This window comes from Trachurus trachurus (genome assembly GCF_905171665.1).
Source record: "Trachurus trachurus genome assembly, chromosome: 15".
NCBI lineage: Eukaryota > Metazoa > Chordata > Actinopteri > Carangiformes > Carangidae > Trachurus > Trachurus trachurus.
In genome coordinates, this window is record NC_139906.1 from 13,846,383 (window position 1) to 13,858,866 (window position 12,484).

The following is a 12,484-nucleotide window of genomic DNA, read 5'->3' on the forward strand; positions in this document are numbered from 1 at the left end:
GATCTAAACTCTATATCGCCACCGCAAGGTTGGAGTTTGTGGTTCAGAGTGAAATAACTTGAGAGCTTGTTCACTGATTTCTTTGACATTTGCGATGGATATTGAAGGTCTGTAGAAGATCAGTTCTAATGACTGCAGCTTTCCTCTGGTGCCACCAAAAGGTCAAAGATTTTCTGCTATTTTATATAATATCTCAACATCTGCTGAATAGATTTGACATAATTTAGTGCAAATACCCATGATGCCCAGATAACATTTTCCTATTCACTCTGATGATCTTCAGACTTTTACCCTATAGTGCCTCATTGAGGTTGACACCTGACATTAAATATATTGACAACTACTGGATGGATTGCAGTGAAGTTTGGCACGCACATTCATGGTCCCCAAAGGATGAAATGTAATTACTCTCATCCACAAACATTTCATCAAACACTATCTTCAGGATAAAATCTCTTTTTCTCCAATACTACTCTTTATGACCAAATACCTGCACTAATTACATTTCCATACTTTGTTTTGTGCTAAGAAGTAATTAGCAAATATTTGTATGGTACAATTCTGATGAGAGTAAAAGTTGTTCTTTTATCTTTACACTCGCTTTGAACTGTTATTATTTGTTGTCATAGTTACATTCCAGTTACCTAATCTGTCTAATATCTGGCAGTGAAGCAAATGTCCTTCAGAATAATAAGTAGGTGGGAAAAGAAAACTGAAGATTTATGACCTTTGGTGACCTTGTCTTTATTCAGAGTTAGTGAAAAGTGTGAGTTGTTTTTAATTGGCATCTGAAAAACTGCTTTTAGAGACTGGGCTTTCATCAACGTTGTTTTTTGTGCATCTTTCACTGACGCATAATGGTCACTCTATACAAAGGTGCTGTGGAATTGAATGAAACCTTACATTATCAACTTTATACGTGGAGTGCTACTGCACTCTCCCTTGTTTTGCACGAGTTGGAAAAAGGCACAGTGTGTAAAAAAACTTCTACAGAAACCAGAGAGGATCTTTATCCATAACTCACTGTAATGAATGTAATAGATGGAAATGAAAGCCCTTTGGTTCATGAAAAAGAGGCCAAGGTTTGGTTCCATACCTGGTGCTCTTCGTTGTCATTGTCATTATTAAAGAAGAACACGGATAAATGAAAGAATTAAGGTCATGACTCCAGTATCTTGGCTCTGATTCATGTTAGCCTGCTGTCCTGGGACTTGAACTGTAGCTCTTTGAAGACAAACCTCAATCATTTTAATGAGTTCATCATATTGCTGCTGACTGAGATGTCCCTGATGTCACTGCGGGGCCTACACTAAATATATTCCATTGTTGTAACCATTGATTTTTTTTTCCTCCGATACATTTGTTTTTAATGAGGTGGGTCTCTTCCCCGCTCCTTACAGGCAATCAAAAAATGACACACTGCTGTTGTAGTATCCCCAGCGGTGCTCCAACACTGCAGACGTCTATGGGTTATAGGTGCAGAAAATACCTGCAAGTATGATAAAAGATAACCTGTGTACTTTTTACGATGTAGTTTGGTTTCTCCAAAAAACAAGGATCATATCCGCAAGGAGATCGTTATCTTATCTGGAGTGTTTCATCTGCCCACTCAGCACATAGTAGCCTATAGTCACATGGATTATGTGAATAGGATACATATTTTCTATAGAGGTCAGATGTAGCTGGTTGGGGGTTATGGTGAGTGTACAAGATGAAGTGCTTATACACCACAGATAGAGAGCTTGGCATATAGGCTACACAAATGTGTTGTTCAACCACCTCAGACATCCAAACAGTTCCAAACAGTCATGATAGAGAGCGATAAGATGCAGTATCATTTCAAATATTGGAATAAGCGCACACGTTTTCAGACTCTCACTCCTGAAAGGCGTAGATAGTGTTGCACTGACTTGTTAACAAGAGAAGTGCCAGAAATAGTTGTGTCAAGACCGAAAATAGAGAGACAGAGATTGAAATCCAAACCCTGTTTCCTCTCTCACCTTCCTACCACCGGCCAATTGTGTTGTGAAGTGGGTGTCAAGGTTAGATTGTTGCCTGTATAAAGTTACAGAAACGGTTGGACGCATCTGATGTCAGTAAGGTGTGGGAGGCAAGGAGTGGATGAAGCTATCCAACTGTATGACAAGCAGTTGTGATGGAGTATGCCGGCAGTAAAATATGTGTCTGTATACTAGCATCTCTGTGAGGAGGTAATACAATAATGTCACATCTGTATCATTCCTGTCTCAGTCCCATTTTTTTAAAGCAATGGAGGTTGAGAAAGCGAGGTTTTTTTGTTTGTTTGTGTTTTTAAAGAAAAGAAAAAAACATATTAATCAGATCTGGAATGTAATAATTGTAGAGATGGTGGAGTCTCATTGTTACTCATGCAGGACTCACACGCAAATGAAAACTCACCTTGACTTTGTAATTTGGTTTTACCAGCTGTGAATTAGCACCGTGATAGCCTTTTTATTGTCCGTCATGACTTACAGTGTGTGACAGCTGCTGTGACTAATAGCTTTCTGAGCAAAATTAATGGCTTACTCATTTTTAAAAGACTTTATCAAAACCACCGTGGACTTGAAAACAAAAAAAACAACAAATGAATCAGTTTAGACTGCATCACAATGCAATTAAACCATCATTAGGACTCTAATTTAGAAAAATAATGAGATCAGAACATTAAGTAACCAACTTTTGTTTGAGTTGTTTAAATCGGCCAATATACTCACAGATGTACTTTCAAAGTGACAGTGACGTTGTGTGTCTCCTTTTCGTGCAAAAGATTCATTTGAAATCATTGTAGAACAACCCAGACAGCGTTTCTTTTTGTTGCTTAAGCACACCCATGTGAACGTCATAATTAATTCATAAAGTCTGAAAAGTGTGCCACAGAGAAGGCTCAGCCTCCTACGTCAGGCTTCAAAAAACTGGATGGTGCTTATAAAAGTTTCAGCTCCTTTCAGAATGAAGAGTTCAGACATGTTGTCTTTAATCATTTCATTTCACATTAAAAGTCTGAAAACATTCACTCCATATCCAGAAATGGGAAAAAAATGTTTGGTGCATTCGGAGGGCATCCCTTTTAGACCATTTCCATCTTCATTCATAAAACATATGAGAAAGGTTGATAAGTCCCTAATAATCTTATCAGACTTCTTTTCTGTAAGATTTGATTGATTTTAGTATCAGCTGTAAACAGGATTATCACATACAGCAAACAGAGTAAATGCTAGCTAGAGTTTTCATTGCAGGGGTAACTGGCTACTTCAAAGTCCATCTCTACTGCAGTTAGTGCAACCTCCCTCCATAAAAGCTCCCTGCTAACAGGTCTCTGAAGAGCCCTGTCTGGATTTCAGACATGTTTTAACCCTCTTTGATTGAAGAACCGAATGGTAACAAAATGACAAATGGTAAACGATGGATCTTAATGACATTATTGTGCAGAGTGAAAGATATACTTTTATGTTATATTGGCTTCAGTACTGTTCAGATATGTATGTGCCATGAGATTTGCAGACACATAGTAATGCTGAAATTCATCATTAGGAAGAGTTTGCCCCAAAAATTTGTAGCTTTGATGCCAGCAATATTTCCAATGCTGTCACATCAAAAATGTTCTGAGCAGCCACTGAACTCTGATAGTGTCCCATGTGAGATGCTTGTACCTCATTTGTGGCATGTTTCTTATTTCAGTCTTTCACAACAAAGTATAAGAAGCGCAGCTGGATAATGATGAGGTCATGGAGTTAAATGAAGTACATGTAGTCAACACCCCAACGCCGAATACTGATTCTTCCATAAATAGCATCCATTGACGTCACAGTTTAACTCCTTGCACAGATTAATTTAAACCCACATAAGGTATGTGAATACATTTCTGATGGCCTTGACAACTCTCCCTTCTCTCACACCTCCAATAAAACTTAACTGAGGAGTCTGCAAGCCTTTGTGTGAGCTGTTCACAGAGGCAAATCTCAGAGGAGCAGCGGTACTTGTGCTATGACAGTCAAGCCTGGGACATCGAAGTCTCGCACTTTTCTTCTTTATCTTCCCTTTTTTCCCCTCCTTGGCTACTGAGAATAAGCTGAGTCTTCCCAATTAGCAGCTTTCTGAAGAGGTGTTGTGACAGCCAGGGAATACAATTTACAGTTGTTAAAGCTCATCTCAAGTCGGTGTTTATGTCTTACAGGCGTAATATTAAGCTTGATAATAATCCAGAAAATTTTATAAAATGAAGTACTGTGATGATTGATCGGATACACGTGGATCAAATGCGGTCTAATCTTTACAGCACATCTGTCCGAGCAGCTTATACACTTACCCAGAAATTGCTGTCTTCTGCCAGATAATATAGACCAATCGCAAATTACACCTGCTTGTTGTAAGCTGGTGGAAGACCTGCGGAGCTTAGCCAAAAGCAGGTGGAAAGTTTACAATGGGGAGACGAAGAAAAGAAATTGGAGACTGCTGCTGTTGATTCCTAGAAGTGCTGTGGCTCACTTTATTATAATCTGGCAAGAAACGATGAGAAATTTGGATGCAAGATGCTCCTAATTAATTTCACACGTCTAACAAACCTGTCTCATGAAGTGTCTTCACAAAGAATATGTTCATGATTTTTGTTTTTATTTCCATAACAACATGGCACCTCTAACACTCTTATTCCTAGCTCCGTGTTATCTTATGCTAAATTTAGGTACAGCTTGAGGTTAAATCTTTCACTGATCCAGGATCTGCAGGAGTTAGCTGTGCACTTCAGGTGTCTTGCCTTGTCTTAAAGATTGTAGGGAAATAAATGATGAAAGAATGCTTTAATTAAGGGCAAGTTTGACATTTTTGGGGAATTTGGCTTTTATGCTTTCTTGTGGAGGGATGAGGATTTTGAGGCTACTTTCTCTCTAGAGTAAATATGAGCAACGTGTTTAATGCAAATGTGTATTTATATGTGTCATTGTTATATGTGTGTGTGTGTGTGTGTGTGTGTAGAAAACCAATGAATCACTATTATGCGAATTAAATAAACAAGAGCATAACTGTTTCCTATTTACCTTTATGCTAAGCTAAATAAGACAGCTGGTGGAAACCTCACATAGCTAACTAGCAGACATAAGAACAGGTGTTAATCTTAGTCTCAGCAAGGCTGGTTTAAACAGGATGATTTGATAATGTTTCTGCTTTACCTATGAATATGCAATGACAAGAAGATATCTTCATATTGCAGTAGCAAACTTAAGTTAGCTTTGTGTTAGCTAAGTGATGTGGAACTAGTAGAAACGGCCCAGTAACCTGTTGTGTTGTCATATGATCACTTTGAGGTCTGACTGACTTTCTCTCAAACTGTTTACATCCTCAAAAGAGAGATGGAAAAAAGAACATCGGTGAGAATTCGCAGCATGCTACTCGACTAGAAGGCGCCGCTATAACTCACAAGGGGTTTTCAAGGGGCTAAGAATAAAGTGGGCATTATTGGTGTTTGCCAGACGAACAATATTTCTTCCACTGTCACAATGTCGGAATCTCGAAGGTGACCTCATCGCACCTCCGCTGTGAGGCAGCCACTATCGCATCTTGCCAGTGGGGTCGGAAGTGAAAAGCCTCAAATGCATTGATTTCTAATGGAGCGCTTTAATCTTAAATGACAGCTCTCTGTGAGTACCATTATGTGAAAGTCGCTCCAATGAACTCCATTGATTAATTTGTCTTTTGAAACGGCCGGCAGCCGTGGGTCCTGAATGTATATTTCTTTTATACTGATACAGAGAGTCAATATGTGGCCTTCCACACCATTGTCCACAGTTTTTTCAGTTAACTTATTCTTCCACTCGTAGCCCAGTGTGTCTTGGAAATGACGTAGCCAGATAAAAGCCTGTCAATACAGCGAACGCTGACATGTTCTCAATAGAGGCAAGCCTTCTCCCTTGCTGTGGAATAGATTTATTTCATTTTCCCTTTATTCAAATGCCATTCAAGATTGTCAGCTGTATGCCTCTGACTATCTCCTGCAGATTCTTGATGCCAGAGCATTGTGGATCCAGGCACACAGTTGCAGCAGTTGATTTTCGTACAGCATGCTGCAATGCAGACCAGCTCGATGTATTGTGGAGAACTGGGAATAGCAGTGAAGGGACTGACCTATATGAACGCAGCATTTTAGACCTTCAAGCCACTAAATTAAAACCTTCATAAGTGGAGATTGACAGCACAGTTGCCTTCTGTGCTTGGGGATTTTTGCAGGACTGTTGGCAAATGCTGTACCTGCGTCCCTGAGCTACAGCCCAGGGTCAGTGCCGGAGGTGGCCACCTCAGCTTGGTGTAAAATGGCCAGTAAATCACAGGCAATCCAGGACAAGACAGTGCTTATGCGGAGGTGTGAGAGGGGTGTGGGCAGAGAGTATGTGTGCAATCTTTAACATTTCAATGTTGCTCATCCGCAGAGCTCTGACTACACAATGCATGCCTGATCAGCCAGGAGATTATGTACATTCGGGTAGCAGGGTACCCTTTGTGCACTGGTGAATGTTTATATTTGCCTCTATGCCAACATTTGCATGTGCCCGTGCATGTCTTTGTGTGTGCGTGCGGGTCACCCTGAAGCTGCCAGACCAGATGTGCAAGAGTCTGGATTGTGCAGAATGATGAGTGGCTCCCTCGCTGACTCTGCAGACTTGGAACAATGCACACAGGTCTCTCCAACTAATGAGCTCTCTATATAGTGAGCACATAGAGAGAGCCTCCTCTCTGCCTACAGTTTCAATCAAGGCCTCCATATCTGGGGAGCAGAGCTTTTTATGCTCATGCTGGCGCCGGACCAAGAAACTTGATACAAAATGCAAATCAGCATCGAGTACCTGAGGTGGTTCCAGTTTGTTTGTGTCACAAGGTGGAGAATGACAGGTTCTTTGGATCAGGATGGAGCAGGTTTAGGAATGCAGAGGCAGCTGAGCTATTTTTGTTTTAGACTTTATAAAAGATACAAACTCATGGGCATTGCACCTGGTGGATTCTGTTACAAAGCATTTTCTCGATGTGTGACTGTGACCTAAAACATTACAAAATGATACATTTCCAATAATCTGAGAGGTATGTGGTGCGTGGATGCTGTGTCACATTAACGCATCGCCACACAAGGACAAAGATGAATCATCTGCTTTAACGTTGCAAGCTCATTGTATCGGAAAGCTCTGCTCCCCGATGAGCTGTTAAAACAGACTCCAACAAATATAGGTTACAGGGGCCCGGAGTGACGCAGCCCCCCTTGAGGCAAGTGTCCAGACTTCTTACTCAGAAATGACTCTACATTATTCATTTCACCTCTAATGTCTTTGTTTTGCAACAGTGCAGAACAGGACAGGACCACTACCTTAAGTCTGAGATGCCTAACTGCCAGCGAGAACCTGCCAAATATGAGATTAAAGTTCACTTAGTTCATTAAAAAAAAAAAAAAAATCTAAAAATAGATTTATTTATTTATTTTTTTGGCAGCTGGAAATATCCAAAGAAAGAGTGCTATGGCAACATCGTCATTATTAGAAGCACCCACAAGGAGGAAAGTCTTTTTATTATCACCGGTAGCAGCAGAAAGAATCAGAGCATACACTGAAATCTAGTCTTCCGAGTACTAAATACGGCTCTAATGAATCAGGGAATGGTGGGCTTTTAACCTAGGGTAAATATTTTTACCTGCCATGTGGTTTCTAACCTCAGGGGAGACAACAGAAAACACCATACCACATGTTTTTGGACTGCCGGGTACATTAAGACTTATGTGAGGTTGGTAATGATGAATTTTTTGCACAACAGGCAGTTTGGAATGCAAATCTACTCTTATGCTACCAATCATAGCCTGGTAGCAATATCATAAAATATTCATTTTCACAGGAACCCTATTCTGTGGTGGTGCAAAATTCGCTGCCTCTGATGGAGAAGTACAAAGATAGACTCACATACCCTACAGTGTTCCTCTGCCATATCGTGTACCTGTCAGGGAAATTACAAAGACTCGTGAGCTCGCGTCAGATTTCAAACGCCTAACCTTTCTGTCTTAGGTTTGTGTTTCTCTGGCAGCGCTAAATATATGAGATGCCCTCTAGTATCTTACAAGCTTACTGTTTTGATCTATGAGGTTGTGATATAAGCTTTGGTTAATAATTGATGTCTAGAAGGATGTCTCTCTCCAGCTCCTTCATATGACTCAAAAATGACATTCCTGAAAATAAGAGGGGTCTTCTGCAGGATGAAATATTTCACTTTGTGAATCACTGATGCAGTGTGTGGGAGTTCCCACCCCCATCCTTGCTCCCTTGTTATTGTGCAAAGTTAAGGGTTTTTTAAGTTTGCCATGGCCTTTAGACTAGTAGGGAAAAGCTGCGCTGACCTCATTAGTGGCTACCGGCTAGCATGAAGCTCTGCTATGTGTCCTGAAGATTTTATCTGTATTCTAAACAGTAACAATGACCTTTCACATACTGTCCGTGACCAATTACACAAGGGAATAGGGAGTAGAAGACGACTGCATTGTGAGGTGAAACATAGGAAAAGCATGTTGCTTCTAGCAAAAACAGTTGCTAACACCAAAGGCATGCGTTCAGTCAGTTTAGAGGAATGATGTGACATTTTGGAAAATACGCTTATCTGCCTTGTTGCTTAGAGTTAAATGGATGATGTCTGTGCAGTAAATATGTGACATGCCTAGTGCCAGGAGGTGGTTAGCTTAACTTAGCTTAGCTTAGCATAAAGACAAGAAAGAGGAGAAAAAGATACTACCTTGGTACTACAACAGCTTTTTCCCAGTCACAGTGTCAAATCACTTTTGCACTTTAATGGAATCATTTAATAATTCTTTAAAAACTCTTTTTAACTCAGTCTTGACTCCTCGGGGACTCATCTGCACAATAATTCCTATTGTACCCAGTTTGTCTGTGCACAAAATGGCGAAATAAACTTCTTGAATCTTGAATCTTGGTGGTTCATGATATCAAATTCATCTCTTGTAATTTGTACTGGGCTATGATATTGTCGTTTTGAAGTTCTCATCACTTTGCTCTTCTAAAACTGATAATTTCCCCAACGTGGAACTATTAGCTAAAGGATAATCTCATCTGTTTAGCTCATCTTTGGACAGAGCTGCCTGTTCTGTTGTTTGTTGTTTATTGCTAAGCTAAACAAACAAAGCAGCTTTTGGCTGTGTCGGTCCACATCCATGGTGACCCGTCTGTGACTGGAGGTGACCATGGATACGTGTCCTTTTTTAAATGTAAAGGGAAAACAGACTGGGGAGAAATGCCGATGTCTAGCATTTTTTCTTTGCTGCTAGTTAAAATACCTTCACTGCTCTTTAAAACCATCAAAAAGAATAATCCAATGAGACATCTCAATTTGCCCTGTCACTAGATGTATACAAGGTTGGCTGTCTCACTCTGTAATAAAGAGTTCTTGAAAAAAAAATGTTTTCATGAAAGTTCAGCATTATAGGTGTTGAACTGCAATAGACTTCACATTACATTGTTCACACCTTTGAATAGCTTACTAATCAAAATAAAATTGAAGGAATATAAATAATCAAGGCAGACAATTAGATTTCACAACTGCTTTAAAATCTTGCAGGGTCAGTCTGAATTTTTTGTCGTCATTGTAAGTGTGGCAAGGTGAAGAGGGCCCGGGCGGGGATTGAACCCACACCTCCCGGGTAAAAGTCATGCGCGCTTGCCAGTCACCCAAAGGGACATCCCCTTGGCCAAGTAGCCAGGGCACATGATCAATTGGAGGCATAGTGACAGGAACCTCAACTGTCACATAAGCCTCCTGTAACATGAACTGAAGAGTTAAAATGTGGATAATCTGAGCTAAAATGACTTTATTGGTGTTGCTGCACTGCTTTGCCTGGGGTTTAAACTGATTGACAGTGACCAGGTGGGTTTTAGGTGGACTCTATTTTTTTGCTTCCTCTCTCAAAGCTGCTCCTCCATGATAGTAAAAGCTACAAAATCACTGATTGTGTTTTAGCACCATAATGACAATACACATATTCTGCCTTGGTGGTGTAACATAACATGACAGTCAGGCTGACAGTTTCCTTCTTTCTCACACAAATTGCTCTATTTTTATATTTATTTCTCATTTTAAAAACCACCTCACTGCAGCTCTAGATCTTCTCTACCGTTCAGGACATGAGTGTTGTTGATCCTCTCATCTGACTCTCCACAAGAAAGCAAACAATCAAGACTATGTCTTCTTTCAGGCAGATAAATAGTACCACAGAGTGCTGTGTCTTTGAGTCTTGTCATTTGCAAATTGAGAAAACCGTTTGAGAAAGGAAACATCCATAATTGATAATTACAAGTCTGTGAATCGTGGTTGTGGCTCTGCAGCTGCAGGCTTGTGAAGAGTTGTTATAATTCCCACTGTGAGGAAAATGGTTGGACTTGTCCGGCTGAAGGATATTTTGGTCTGCCCTGTCTATCTCAAACAGTTTCCACATATTCATGTGGTCCACTTACAGTGTTTTTATGTGTGGCCATAAGATTTCAAAGATGTCTGGCTTCATTTACAAACTACTATAATAATCTCTAAAGTGAGCGGGTCAAAAAGAAAAAAGACCACAGTTTAATGAGAAGATCTTGCGTGGGAATCCCAGACTTCTGTCACTGCCACACAGCCTTTAAGTGGGCCTGAAGGACCTTCGAAAGTTTTAAATCCAAGCTACTTAACGAAAAACTTCAGGCCCACTGTGTCAACATTTCAATATTTCTCACAGATATTAATGTTTACATCCAGGCTATCTTCAACCACTGGATCGGTTTATTTTTCCTCCTCCACCCTCAGAGCTTCCTCTGATCACCTGACCACATCCCTCAGGAATCATCTGAGTAATAGGTGATAAATAATCTGAGTAATCTAATATAGGGATGAATAACCTCCTCATCTCATCCACACATGTCATTTTTTCATAAAGAACTAAAAGACACGGAGCTGTTATCAGTGAACTTGTGTGGCTTTGGTTGGTTGCATTAAATGAACTTCACCTCTAGCCTAAGCAGCATCTTCTTTTCGTTTATCTGGAGCACCCGAAACATTTGGTTTTTGTTTATCTTTTGCTAAACACCACTAATACCTCATCTACCTCTTATGCAGGCTACACTTGCACAAAAACATAATTTAAAGAACATTTTCCTATTACTGAAAACATCGATGCATTTCATATTAGGCAGGGACATGTGTGCAGACCAGTGGGATATTAATTAAACAGATAGGCTGCCTTATTTTAATGGAAGTAAGGTTTTGGTAATGGTTTTGTTTGTTTTTATTGAAGCCTGCTGGCCACAGGAGGTATTAAATGCTTTAAATACATTATTTTCCAGAGTGCCAAAGTAATGGAATTTAGTTGTTAAATAAGTTCATATTATGACATGCAAAATTTTATTAGGGATGCACTTTTTTCATTTAGTGGGGACTAGAAAGATTTAATTGACTCTGGAGCACTTTAATGTGGTTCATTTTACTTAACAAGCTTTTAATTATGCTCTCGACATAGTTGGTCGTGTGAAAAATAAGTTTTCCTCCGAAGGTGCATGATAAAATAATCCATTGTCTTATTATGAGAGACCACACCAAGAGAAGATGGTATTCCCCACTGAACTTTGTTTATCTGATGCTGTCTTGGCAGACACACAAACACAACAACCACCACAACAAATAGAATACTATACAGTGAGTGTGCGCTGATGGTGTGAATAATGAATACTTGAAGAAACAATCGGCTGTTATACTTCTTAGTGCTAAGTGCTTATTAGGGCCTGTATTACAGCTAATATTTTCTGGTTACGCCAACATTATGCGAACTAGTGCATGTTTTATACATAATATAAAAACTTTTTTGCCTGATATAAATATGTATGAGCAGACACACCAGTGCAATGGTAAACAAGATCAGGAATGTATCATCTGTAACATTATCGTCATGAAAAAATGATTACCAGTTGAGAGGGTTTATTTTAAGATGCTTTACTTCACTTATATGTATTTGTAGAATAAAGCTCCAAAGATACATTTTAATAGATAATTAATTTCAAATCAAACACCAAACCACTTCACAAAGATAGTGTTTATTTTCTTTTAAAATTAGCCTCAATTATTTTGCTCATTAAAAAAAAGTTCATACCTGTTTCCCCACGCTGCAGTCTAATTTCTTCAAGTCTTGTGAGGAGCTGAGGCCATTAATGGGCTCAGACCTATCTCACACATTTCAAGTTGAGTTAAGGTCACGCAACATCAGAGCATTTTGGCTTCTTGGCAGGAGTGAAACGAGGAAATATTTATGCCCTGTAGCTCAAACCATTAATTTCTTAACATCCTGATCTGAACTGAAGGTTAAACAAACAAAAAAAGAGATTAGATAATGGCAAATACAGTGGGGCAAAAAAGTATTTAGTCAGCCACCAATTGTGCAAGTTCTCCCACTTAAAAAGATGAGAGAGGCCTG